This window comes from Populus euphratica, unplaced genomic scaffold (assembly GCF_000495115.2).
Source record: "Populus euphratica unplaced genomic scaffold, PopEup_1.0 scaffold102.1, whole genome shotgun sequence".
Taxonomy (NCBI): Eukaryota; Viridiplantae; Streptophyta; class Magnoliopsida; order Malpighiales; family Salicaceae; genus Populus; species Populus euphratica.
In genome coordinates, this window is record NW_011499957.1 from 24,825 (window position 1) to 39,178 (window position 14,354).

At 31.4% G+C, this 14,354-nt stretch overlaps 1 pseudogene; it reads left to right on the plus strand.

Moving 5' to 3' along the window:
• Window positions 1–7,533, plus strand: part of LOC105138390 (phytoene dehydrogenase, chloroplastic/chromoplastic-like) — a 10,387-nt pseudogene extending 2,854 nt beyond the window's left edge.
• The last annotated feature ends 6,821 nt before the right edge of the window (window positions 7,534–14,354 follow it).

Sequence of the window (14,354 nt, forward strand, 5' to 3'; positions counted from 1 at the left end):
ATTTTATGATATTTGCAATGCCAAATAAGCAAGGAGAATTCAACCGATTTGATTTTCCTAAATTTCTCCCTGCACCATTAAATGGTAAGCAACTTATTTGTGAAAATAAAGAATTAAGAACATTTTTTACAAACCTGTTATGTTTGATTTTGTTTTTTCAAATATTGAGGTTACTTGTATTGTCAATTTCTTGAATCAGTGAAGTCTTTATGATGAAAAGGACTTCTTAGTAGATGGTTGGTGTTAGTCAACCTCAATAAAATCATCATGTTCTTAAAATCAACATATTTGAAACAAGATGAATCGGTTGAAAGATGAGAGGTCTGGTTAAAAATTATCACTTTCACAGGAAGGTGAAGGTGGTTCTCATCATATATTGGTTCAGGAAGATATCTAAGATCATTTGGTCATGTCTGCTATAAACCTATATCCATGCACTGTTAAGGAGATCTTATTGGGATAAAGTAATAAGATTGAGGAAAGGGAAACATAGATCTAGAATGACATTGGTTAAAGTGTTGGAATACTTGTTTCTTTAAATGTAACATTATGTGATGTTTCTGAAATACTAAGCTAACTTGCCAATACATCCAGGCATTTAACATGCCTTCCTAGGTAGTTGTTATTGAGGTTTCCATTGATATGCTAGTAATTTTGGTGTATGTTTCAGAGGTGATGACAAGAGCTTTGTCAATTTTTTGAATCTGTAAAGCCTTTGTGATGGCAAGGACTTCTCAAAAGACTTGTCAGTATATTTTTTATATTATCACAGTGGCATGACAAGAGGTTATCAATGTGACATCATAACCAATGAATGCATTCAAAGGACAAGCTTGATATTATTTGAAGTTTGGTGAAATAAATACCATGGTCTTAATTTTTTTTTCTTTTTCATATAAATACATGTGGAAACACAGGCTTAGTAAAGGGGATCTCATAGCACAATATCCACTTGTGGATATTATGTTATGTAGCTTGAACTTGATTTAAATATATCTTAATTAAATTGAATGGTTATAAGTAGGAGAGGGGTGTTTTTGAACTTTGAAGGAGTTGAAACAAGAAAGACTTACCTCAAAATATATATAAAAAAGGTTTTCCAAGCCAAATTCCAGTGCAAAGTTATGTGTTTGGATAGATCCCAATTTAAACCCTTGAAGGCCCTATTTATAGAAGCTTGAGAGTCAATATGAGGTTTAAAGGTACCTTAATGATCTAAAAGTTAAAAAATCCCTTAAAATAAAAGTTGATTAAGAATAAGAAAAGAGCCAATAAAATAAAGTCCAAATCATATTAGTAATAGGAAAAATTATTAGAAAGGGGAATAGAAGAAACTATTGTTTGCCTACTAAGGTAGTTAACCAACTAATTGAGGGCTGACTAGTGTGATGGCCAGCTAAATGGGATGTGTTTTAGGCGTGTTCCTTGCTTCAACTTCTGCTTGCAAGGGTTTTCAAATAGCTATAAATCTCTCATAAGAATGATATTTTTGAATTGTAATAAATCATTGAAAAGCCATGTATATCTAATTCCTAAAGATGATCAAAAGAACGAAAAGAGCTCAAGTTTAACTAGTAGCTCAAGCTTCCTTCCTAGAGCATTTTGACCAAACATAACAAGAAATTCACTTTTTAGTGAGATTAGATTCTTGTCCAACCTTAGCTTGATACCCTTTGGTTTCATTTTTTCTCATTCTTCTTTCCAATTCTTGTTTTTTAGGAATTCGTGTGCACAATCCTTCCTCCTTTTGTTTAAGAATAGACATTTTTATACACAATCCTTCCTCCTTTTAGTTTAGGAATCTCCATACACCTTCAAACTTTCAAAATAGTGTTTAAAATCAATTTTCCTAATTGTCATTACCTAGTATTCATTCCAAGTAGATTCGATGTGGATGCTTCATTACCAATTTTAAAAATAAGACACCTGTTCTGGGGAATATGCCTGCTAGAAGTATTGCTACTGCATATCATACAATCAATGCATTTTATGCTTGTTTTCTGTGCTATTAAACCATTTCACTTTCATGGTATGGGTAGGTGAATCATAATCTTTATATTGAGTGATTGTACTTCATCATCAAAAAGATATTTATTCTTATTGCATCATAATATTTATGTTGAATTTCTTTAATAGTGCTCCACATCTTTTTTTCCCCTCCAGATTTACCTAATAATTACTTGAAATGTATTGGCAGGGATATTGACCATTTTAAAGAACAATAAAATGCTGACTTGGCCAGAGAAAGTGAAGTTTGCAATTAGGCTCCTGTCCGTAATAGTTGGTGGACAGGCACATGTTGAGGCTTAAGATGGTTTGAGTGTTCAGGAATGGATGAGAAAGCAGATATACTTGTCAATATCAACCATGTAGATGCGTAAGTAGCTCATGCATATAGGAAGTCCCTAACTTATCACTTATAATCTATTCATCAATTGAAACTATATTGGGAGATGTAACTTTTTTAGATAGACCAGAAACAAAATTGCACCTATAATTTAATACTGGAATTTCAAACAAAGTTTCTTCTTTATTTATATTAAATGTTTGTGTTGAATATATTTAATATATGTTTATTATTTATCAACTTGTGTGCCTAGAAGATGCACTGATAAAAATCTATGCTAACATTTATGTTCTTTAAATCACGTGTTTCACTATTAGATTATGCGTGTAAATGCTGCATATTATGAAAACGTTTTGTAGGATCTTCTAGGGTTGTTTCTACATCAAGTTGAAACTATATGCTGCATATTATGTATATAGAATTGCATAACCAGGAAAGAGAGAGATCATGTTTTGTTTTCCAATTCATTCTCAAGATAGTGATTTTATAATTATCCTGATCAATCAACAGAAGGTTTGATGATTTTAGTTTTTGAATCAAGCTTTGGTTTATTATATAGAGTTCTCGTGAAATTTTATCTAGTATATTTGAAGTTGGAATATAACTTGAAACATAAAAATAACCATCCGTTTTATCTTCTTTTTTGCTAGGGTGTGCCTGATATAGTGACTACTGAGGTGTTTATTGCCATGTCGAAGGCTCATAACTTTATTAACCCAGATGAACGTTCAATGCAATGTATTTTGATAGCTTTGAACCGATTTCTTCAGGTATGCTTGCTACTCCTTCCTACCATTTCTCCTGGATGTTGTATGAAAACTTTATGTACTTCATGTATTGGATAGAAAATGAAACACGGCTTTGATATTTGAGAGATTTTTTATTTCAAGTACTATATGATTGGAATTTAGAGCTAGTTTTTATCTATTTTATATGTAAACATGACAGCACATAAGGAAATCCACAGATTTGCATCTAGAAACCTCGAGTTATAACTGCAATGATTCCTGATAATGAAAAAAAATTATAAAGGGATATTAAAGTTCATTTCCCCCCATTCGATGCCCTGATTAAATTTAGTTTCTGTCATGTCATATGCTGTTTGTAAGCAGCAAGCTGCTGATTACCCTATATCTCCTTCTTTATTGTTTGTCATTTCTAACACTTTTCTATCTGTTTGGCAACAATATGATAGATGAGCAGGTGCTTAGAAAGAATATTTGTGCTTATTTTCCAGATTAATTAATCTCTTTATTCATGCTTGTGAATACATGCTTCTATATATTTATGGGTGCATGCATATATTTATGATTGTTTACCAGGTTATTATTTGTATCTGAATGAATAGAAATCACTTTTGTCGTTTCATTTTGATTTTCAATTATTCATGTGCAAGGGTTATCGTAGAAAATATAAACTCTTGGATATGATAATGCTAAAGAACACACTGATGTCCTGCAACTAAGCACATGAGCTCATCATTGCTCATTTCTAATTTTTATGAAATTTCTTTGGATAAAAAATATTGATTTATCTCTTAATTTCTTTCTGCAACCTACAAATAATTTGTTTGGGTGTATTAATGTGTCTAGTCATGATTGAACATACAGTTGTTGTGTATTATATAAGCTACAAGAAATACATTTTTCTGAATAAACAGAATCGTGTTAATTGCCAACAGGAGAAACATGGTTCAAAGATGGCTTTCTTGGATAGTAATCCCCCGGAGAGACTCTGCATGCCAATCGTTAATCATATTCAGTCGCTTGGTGGTGAAGTCAAACTCAATTCACGGATAAAGAAAATTGAGCTAAATGATGATGGAATGGTGAAGAAATTTTTACTAAATTCTGGGGACGTGATTGAAGGGGATGTTTATGTGTTTGTGACTCCAGGTATACTCAAATCTTTCCTGTTGCAACACGTACCTCATATACTTTGTAATCTCTGTTTTCTGATATTGTTAATGTATATTGCTCCATCCAGTTGATATTTTAAAGCTTCTTTTGCCTAATAACTAGAAGGAGATTCCTTACTTGAAGAAATTGGAGAAATTAGCTGGAGTTCCTGTTATCAACGTTCATATATGGTTAGTGATGGATTCCATGACCATAAATAAGCAAAATAATGAGAATGCTCTCGTGTTCTTACAGAACACCGTGTTATATCAGCAGCTTTCTTTGTTAACTTTCTAGCTTTGACCACCTGCGGTTTACTGGTAGCACCATTTTGCATTATGCAACGATTAGCTCTGCAAGTGTCATTAGCGGTCAATTTAGCTTCCCTTTCCCCCTAACTAGTAGCAAATAACAACTAAGCAAGTTTATTGCATTTGTTAGAATGGTCTTGATATGTGTTATTTATGCACCAGCTCAATGGGAACATTCTTATCAATCATTTTTTCTCAATTTCACAAAACTTTCTTCTGCAAGAAAAGTATCACTACATTTTTTAACGTTTTGTATTAAGGTACTCTTTAATTTTTAAGTAGGAATCAATATCTCTCTTAGTATGTTAACTCATCTTGTTGTTAAATAGTTCAAACCTAAGCCTGATGTTCCTCTAACAATTATCTTCATTGCAGGTTTGGCAGGAAACTGAAGAATACATATGATCACCTACTTTCTAGCAGGTCCTGCATCTTCATTTTGTATCAATTTATTTGTTTAGAACATATGTTTATTGTAAAAAACCAGTCAAACCAAAAGCTTAAGCTAATAAGTGAGGTTTAAAGAATAATTTATATTGTAATCTCTTATACACCTCCGCTAGTGAGTCCTCTAGACTTGAAACTTGAGTAGGCCCCGCGCTCTAATTGATTAAAAACCACTCAACAAAACAACTTAAACTCTTAGTTAAGATCCGTGTGTTACCTTATATTTCTAATTTTCTATTACATATAACACACACACATACACAAGCATATTATGCTTAATGCATCTCTTATGCTGATTGAGCGACTTCAAAGCTAGTGATTTCTTGATTTGACTTCAATTTTGGTAACATGCATTCTGCATGTAACAATTTTGAGACGGCAATTTAACAGTACCAACAATGACATTGATATTGGTGCTAGCAATGATATTGATATTGGTGCTAGCAAATGTGTCTTTACTTCCGTTCTTTATTTCAATAGAATGATGTTCGGGTTCATAGAATTGCTCTTTCAAGTAAGAGTCCATTGCAAAACTTTCTAATGATTGGTATCAGAAGAATTTTCCTGACAGCTTCAATCATATTTTCAACTGGATTTTTGGAGTTTAGTGTTCAGACTCTTCTGATACATTCTCTGCCCTAGACTCAAGTAGAGTTTTTCTTTCCTTTACAATCCAACTACATGTTTGTCTTCTTTTTGGTAATATTATTTCTTCTCATTCTTTTCAAAATTAGATATGCTCTATTTCCTGACGCTTTTCATCTCTCATCTATGTGGTGCAGAAGTCCCCTTCTCAGTGTGTATGCTGACATGTCTGTGACATGTAAGGTAAAAGTTGTATTCAAATGTTTTTTTACACTCACTCACACCTGACACATGCATATACATGTGTTATAAAACACACAAAAACACATGCTGAGTTTTGTAATATTCTCATGTAGATTGACATAATTTACAGTAGCAGTATCTAGTCTTCATAGAATTTTAGTTAACAGGTTAATCAATTTTTGGGTTACAAATTTTTTGTTATGTCCCTAAATTATGTTGAATCCTCTCACTTTTGGTCCATTATGAATGGAAAACAGCATACCATTTTGGGTTTGATGAATCGTTGGGCAGCTTTTAGCTAAAAGTTTTAACAATTGCTAGTGTTATGTCGCCATTCAGAGAAAGTATAGGAGTGTGTTTTATTTCTTCAATTAATGATATTCAGAGATGGAGTTGTTTATTTATGGTGGACTGGCATGCCTATTCATCATCAAATCTTCAGATACTAACTCTGTCCCCCACCCCTGCCCATAAAAAGCGTGTACTGAATGTAATCGACAACTCATTGTATACTGTTGATGCAGGAATATTATGACCCAAAGCAGTCAATGCTGGAGTTGGTTTTTGCGCCTGCTGCAGAATGGATTTCACGGAGTGACTCGGAGATCATTGATGCTACAATGGGGGAACTTGCGAAACTTTTTCCTGATGAAATATCCACAGATCAGAGTAAAGCAAAAATAGTGAAGTATCATGTTGTTAAATCTCCAAGGTTAGACTACAAAAGCCTTGCATTTGGAAATACATCCATTAAACGGAAATAAGCACATCATGAACTCTGTTTGAAGTCCTCAGTAGGTGATGGAAGACGGATTCTTTACCCTCATGTGACCGAAAATGCATTTAAGTTGAATAACGCACTTAGTGGCATGTAATTTTACCTTTTATTTTCTTGCAAAAACTTACAAATGTCATCCAGCACCCTAATTTACATGGAAAACTTTAACTGGTGAACGACGCCAGTACTCAGTCTTCATTTCCCCACTTAAGACCTTTCTAATGAATGTCTCAGGTCTGTTTACAAGACGGTTCCAATTCCCAAACTGTGAACCTTGCCGTCCCTTGCAAAGATCTCCTATAGAGGGTTTCTATCTATCTGGTGACTACACGAAACAAAAGTACCTGTCTTCAATGGAAGGTGCTGTTCTATCAGGGAAGCTTTGTGCGCAGGCAATTGTACAGGTACTCACCGTCAGACTAACATATTCTTTTAAGCCGTCTGTTATGTCCACTTGCCGTTACGGCCTTGTGAAAAGTTCAATTTAGGGGTGGTTCAAACCGTAATTGTTGGTTTTGCTAGACGCTGAAGCTGTCCAGATAATTACTGTTGTCAGCACAGAATCGAAAACTTTATATATATATATATAGAAAGGTTGTGTTTATGGTCTTGACTGTGCCCATGAAAGAAAGAATCCATGCATCAACAAGGAAGGGAAAGGATGATGAAAAACGAGTAGGGAAGCATGAAGCCTAATGTTTTATAAAATGTATTGGCATCGCAGGATTATGAGTTGCTTGTTGCTCGGGGACAGAGAGAGTTGACTGAGGCCACCATGAGTTAACAACACTGGAATTGGAGGGGCATTGGCTTGGCATTTGTTGAGGATCTTCTAAAGAATCAGGGCAGGTGGCTTGAAAATTTTATACTTGAAGTTGTTCATATATGTTCCATCTTGTAAGGCTATTAAATGAAGCAAATATTAATACATTGAATATAATAAAAGATAAAAAGTAAATTTGAACTGCATTTCATTAAAAGAAAATTATTGATGACATGTAAAATTGATTTATTTTATTAGATCATACTCGACCATTTTTTTTCCTTCCAAATCTTATTTAAAGTTTATTTTTCCCTTTCTAATTTTTTTGTTATACAAAATAAATAAAAGGAAAGGAAAAGGGACGAAGGTGAATAAATAACAAATTAATTGCTAAATTTATATCCAAACTTGTAGGCGGATATGTAATTATTAATAGGGTTGAAATTAATTGACGAATTTTTTTATAGAATATAATTATATTTTTTTGTGACCTTTGATCACCTTCTTCATAGGCTAATTACAAAAAGGAGCCATTGTCCTCTCTTGTCTATAACGTGGCTTATGTACAGCACTCCATGAGAACCTTGGAATGCTGATCATTATAACCATATTTGTTAAACATAGACCTGCTTGGCTGGTTGATTTTAGACTTAGTTTTTAATTGAGATTGAGTTTTAAAAATAATTAATTTAAAAATTAATCTGGTTAAAATACATTTGATTTAAAAAAAATAACATTACTTTTATCTTCTAAAAAAATTAATTGAATTGAGTTAGCTTGCTTAATTTATTTTTTCAAATATTTTGTGATTTGGTTTTGTTCATTTTTATCTCTCCATTTTTTTTTAATTTATTACTTTGAACTTGTATTTATTTAGGATTGGGCTTTGTTGATGCTCCTTTTGAAAAATTTAAATAAAATTTTATTGATTAAAAACAATTGAAGTCATTGAAACTAAATTTGAATAATAAAAAAATATTTAGCCCATATTTCCTGAAAAAATCAAAGATTAAATTGCCTGAATAAAGGAAAGATCAGTTCCATTTCTTTTTCTTGTTTTTGCTTCTTCTTTTTTTTTCAATATGATCATTTCCCATTAAATTTATTTAGGGTTGAACTTAATAGTATTTTTCAGTTGCCAAAATATGGGGATTCTATGTATTAAAAAAAAGACTCTATACTTAGCTTTGTAAAATAAAATTTAATTTTATTAACTTGAAACAATTAAGGTTTGATAGACCAAATTTGAGACATGAACAAATTACAGGAACTGGGGTTAACAAGTAATGGCAAACAGGTTGGCGCATGCATTGGATGTGGCAGTGTGTGAAGGAAGTCATTCCTCTCTGGCAACACACACAACTTCTTTTAGTGTTGAAATTTCACCTTACTTGATGTTGTTGGAAATGTCTTAGCAATCTCTTGCAAGTGATACCATACATGTAGAGGTTAGAGGAGGCTTGTGTTGGTTTTTTTTCTTTTATTTCCTTCTCTTGCTTGTTTTCTTCATTTTTTTAAGGTGTCATATCATTTTATTTATATGTCAAATTTAATTGTTTTTTATTATTATTATTGATTTTGTTTTGGATCCTTCTTAATATTTTTTTTTCAATTTTATCCTTTGATATTTGATTAATTAAAAATTAAGCTTCGTGTTTTTTTCTCATTTTCTTTCTATGAGATAATTTCATTCTTATGACCTGAGTTATAAATTTAAAAAGTCAGTCCGGGTTGACTTCATTTTTTTGGTCCTATTTTAATTTTATTTTTCTACAATTAAATCCTTTAATATTAAGTTTATTAGGGATTAAATTTTATAAATTTTTATTTATTTCTTTTCCACAAGGTTATTTATATCTCATGAACTAAGTGATGAGTTTGAAAAGTTAGCCCTAGTTAGATTAGATCTTTTTTTTTCTTATTTTTTAAATTGAATTTTCTCTTTCAATTTCTCCCTTTGACATTGGGTTGATTTGAGAATTCAACTTTATGATTTTTAAAAAACATTATTTATATAAAATTATTTCAGTCTCATGATTCGTTTTGTAGGTTTGGCAAACTAACTTATGTTAGGTTTTTTTTTGTTCTTTTTCTAAATTGATTTTTTCTTTCAATTTTATTATTTAGCATTAAGTTAATTGAGAATTGTACTTTAATTTTTTTATTCTATGGGATTATTACTTTAGCATGACCTAGTTTGTGTGTTTGATAGTTTAATTCTTATTGACTTGGATTTTTTTGTTATTTTTTTAGAATTTTTTTCATCAATTATTTTTTAAATTCATCATTCACTATTAGATTAGTTGGTAATTTGACTTTCATAATTATTCTTTTATTGCTTCCATGACATACTCTTTGTAATTTTGTTCTTTTTTTCTTTTTATTTATTAAAAACTAGATTTTATAATTTATTTTAGTTAACTTCTCATAAGGTATTGTTATTTGATGAACTAAGCCATAAATTTTACGGGTTAACTAGGATGAATTTAAATTATTTTAATTTATTATCATTTAAATATATTTTATAAAATTTTGTTAGATAATAAAACAAAATATTGTATAATATCCAATAGGTTTTCTTGTTCATGGTTATTGTTTTACTAGAAAACACGTTAGTGTTGCCTTTATATTTTTTTTAAAAAAAAAACACTAATCCGACTCAAAAATTCAGTGTCACCTAATAGCAGTTCAATCATCTTGGTAAATAAACATATCGTTCATTACTCTTTCTTTCTGTCATGGTTAAAAGCAACATTTACTTCGAAATATTCAGATATATAGGAATGTTTTCCCCAGAAACGAAAACGTAGCCGCACGGGCGTCTTACATTGACGGGAGATAAAAGGGCACAATTCCCCCCACCCACCTTCAAAGTTGAATAGAAAAAAAAAACTAAATAATGTCCCAAGTTCATCCTGCAGCCCTTTTGGAAATCTCTCTTGAATCTGCTTCTTTCCATGCAAAAATCCCCTTCTTTTCCGAGCTGACTACGTTCAGTCCCTTGCTTAATTCTAAAGGAAGCCAAACCTCTCTTTATAGGAATCTACACCAAGGCATGAATCATCTTTCAATGCAAATCCTCCAGTTTCCCATATTTGTGCTTAAACCCGGTCCGGTTCAATGGGTTAATATGAAAAATACACAACCCTAAACCTAGTTCAAACCAGGTTTTAAGTTGAATTGGTTTTAACTTTGACTAGACAAACCTTTGTTGACCCAGGACTTGTTTTGGGAATTATAAAAAATAAGTGGCCATGACTTGTTTTGGGAATTATAAAAAATAAGTTAATATTGATTTGAATAAAAATAATTGATTTGGATTAATCTATTGATCATAAATGAACTTGATGACCCGAGCTTTAATTTCGGCTCGTAACCCATGTATAGGGTGACAACTATTGTGTCCATGTTCAATTAATCCTTAAATTAACTTAAAATTAATATATGAAGAGCCTTTTTTATGTTTTATGATTCTTCCTGTACAGATGGTATCCTATAAATACATCGACGTAACCTTGACGCTTCAGGTTTTGCTCTTACTCGTGAGCTTTCTTCCTCTCGTGATTTTTCTCTCTTTTGAGTTTTCTTTTCTTCTGTGTAAACGTATTATACATTTACAATGGCTGAGGTGAAGCTATTCCAGAAGAGCATCACCAAGAGCCCAGCAAAGAAGAAGAGGCATGGCTTTACAAGAAAATGTGCTTCGTTATTTCAAGAACAACGAGCCAGGATTTATGTACTTCGACGCTGTGCTACCATGCTTCTCTGCTGGTATATTCAAGGAGATGACTAGCAGCTGGGTGCCATGTTTTTTCCTTTCCTTCTCTTTTTCTTTTTTTTTCTTTTTTTGGCAAACTACTTTCTAGCTTTCAGCTCTGTGAATTAGGCCAGTCTGGTTTGGTTTTGTGGTCTTCCAAACTGATTCTCCGCAAGTGTCATTCATTTTTTGACCCAAAAGGTGAAATCCAATGGGTTTGTAGGCACTGGAAAGGTTAGTTATGAACCACGCTCTTGCATTTTAACCAAGCTGTGCATGAACTACGAGCACTAAAGGGAGCTAGTAATATGTTGTGATTTTTGTATCTTGTAAGAGGTTGCAAACAATGTTGTCTACATCCTTGTAAAGAGCAGCTATATATAGACATGGATGTACAACTTTTAAGCTTTTTCCTAGAATTATAAGGAGAAAATGTGGACTGGTGAAGCAATTGAAATAAGAATGGGGGTATCCATGCAGTGTCCAAGTTGTGTTCTGTACGTAGACCTTTCTCTATAATATTTATGATATTATAAATCTTTTCTACTGGCTCATATCTAATCTTGCATGACTAGATCTTTTATTGAATTTAAACATTTCCTATTAATTCATAAATACATCTATTACTGGCTTATCTATATAATCTTCTTGTTTCAGATCCCCATATGATAATATCCATTCTTAGAAACTTCTACATGCTCGAATATATCATCTTCTCTCTCGAAATAAGGAAAGTGACTTAAACATAAAAACTTAAATGGGACAAGATGGAAAACATTTTGATATCTTGTGCTGGAAGAGAGCTATTTGGATTTGCCATGAAGGATCTTGCACTGAAGCCATACCACTGTTTTGCCAATAGCCTTGCATTGTGAAAAGTCATCCTTCTAGATGTCATTCTAATGCCATATTGAATACCCAATTCAGAGCTTGTTTAAAAGAATTATTTCAAGTCAAGTGCTGGGATCGAGCCATCAAGTTCATCGAATTTCCTTTATCTAATGACCATGGCTCATGGTTCCCTGTGATATAGACAGACGCTTTTTTTCGTTCATTTTTATAAGATTTCAAAATATAATTTATATTATTCTCCTATTGAGTTATTGAAATCATGACCTGTGTCTTGGAATTCTGAAATCATTGTTTTAATTCTGAAAATGACGTGTCCATGAATATGCAAGTAAGATTTGCTTGAACGACGGAATTGTTTTGCAGAAGATTTTATTGCCGTAAGAAAAGCTGAGAACTGAAATGGTTGATTGTATTGCATGGAAGGGTTACTTGTTAAGTTAAATTATCCCCAGATGAAGAGCGCTCGGCATGTAATATAAACATCAGAGTTGCCATTGTTGCTTGCTGGCACTAAAGTACTTTGCTTCTCCTATGTCTCATACTTCGCATCTGTCACAAACATCATCTGAAAAAATACCGGATTCTGATACCGATCAGGGAGCAAATGTGACGCCAGCCACATTTTACAACAGTGGAGATTTTGAGATTCAAGACCATATTCCCATCACACTAGACCTAGAATGCTTATACCTTTCTATAATATATAGTTGAAATGGTCGGACCATGTTCCTCTCATATTACCCGTAGCATGGAGTCGTGGAACAAGATGATCCCATCATATTTTCTTCAGCTAGCTTGGGCTAAGAAAAGGATAATTACAAAGTCTAAAATTGTGTTTGTCCGTAGGGTTTTTTTTATAATTACAAAGTCTAAACATGGACACTTTAGTATTTAGACATACATATATAATATTAGTTTATTTAAAAATGTCGGTTGCACGTGAAATTTATGTGGATACTCACCGGTGCTTCCACATTGTTCGGATGGTGCGTGCAGTGCAGCCATTCATCAGCCAAACTCCAGCTTTCACAAAGGTGTTATTAAATTATATTATTAAATTATTAAATTAATTGAAATTTAAGTACTATCACCTAAATAAGTTTTTTTTATTTGTTAAAAAAATAATCTAGTCCACTCACATCCTTAACGAGATTTAATCTAATTTTCAAGTTTTTTTTTAATAAACATTACTATTATCTAAATATCTTTTTTACTTGTTAAAAAAATCATATAGCACGCCATGAAGCGTGTCACCAATCTGATTCTCAACAAAAGAATTTGTTTGAAATTATAATAGTGATTGTGATTTAAAATATTTTTTATTTATAAATATTTTAAAATTATTTTTTTATTTTAAAAAAATTATTTTTTAAGATTAGCACATCAAAAATATATAAAAATATAAAAAATAATTTTTAGTAAAAAAATTAATTTTGAGATCAATTGCATTCCCAACTACTCCTGAAAAGTGCTTATCTGCTTAAAAGTGTAGTTGCGATTATTTTTTAAAGTATTTTTTAATTATAAATATATCAAAATAATTTTTTTATTTTTTAAAATTATTTTTATATCAAATTTTAAAATTATCCAAAATGATATAAATACTTCTATTTATTAATAGTAAGATATTTTTTGTTGAATTATTTTTATAAATCTCGTCAAGGATAAATCAAAACTTAACTAAAGTGTTTATAATAAATAAAAAGATGGCCACCATGCCATCATGTGTTCATGTTCATGGTGGCTTAGGTCAATAATGTCTTGCACAAGAAGGAAGCAAAAGGAGTTTATGGGCATCAATATTTGACAAGAAAGTCATTCCCACAGATTCTTCCGTGGACTTTCACGAAACCATTACACAAGGAAACGCGTAATTTAGATAAATCCCCATTCACATGCATCTTCTACTCTTCACTCAACCTCTCTTTTTTTTTGGAGTGCATATATTACTGGTGATATTATGGTGCTTGGTATTTTTAAAAATTAATTAAATATTATAATACATAATGTTTTTAAAAAATTATTCAGCTTTTTATATACTGAAATAAAAAGATTTACCTAAAAGTCAATCCAAATCAATCTTAAACTAATATTGTTTTATTAAAAAATTAAAAAAATATTATTTTAAATAAAAATTAAAAAGTAATGCATTTAAAATTAACTTTATTCAATTTTATTTGGATTTGATCTATCCAATCAAGTTAGTCTTACCTAAGTTTGAAATGAAACCTAGCTCATTATAAGATAACAAGTTATTATATTAAGAGTTTGTTTGGTATAGTGTTAATGGTTTTTTTTTTAAAGGTTTTTTGTTTAGAAATGTATTGAAATAATTTTTTTAATTTTAAAAAAATTATTTTTAATATCAGTATG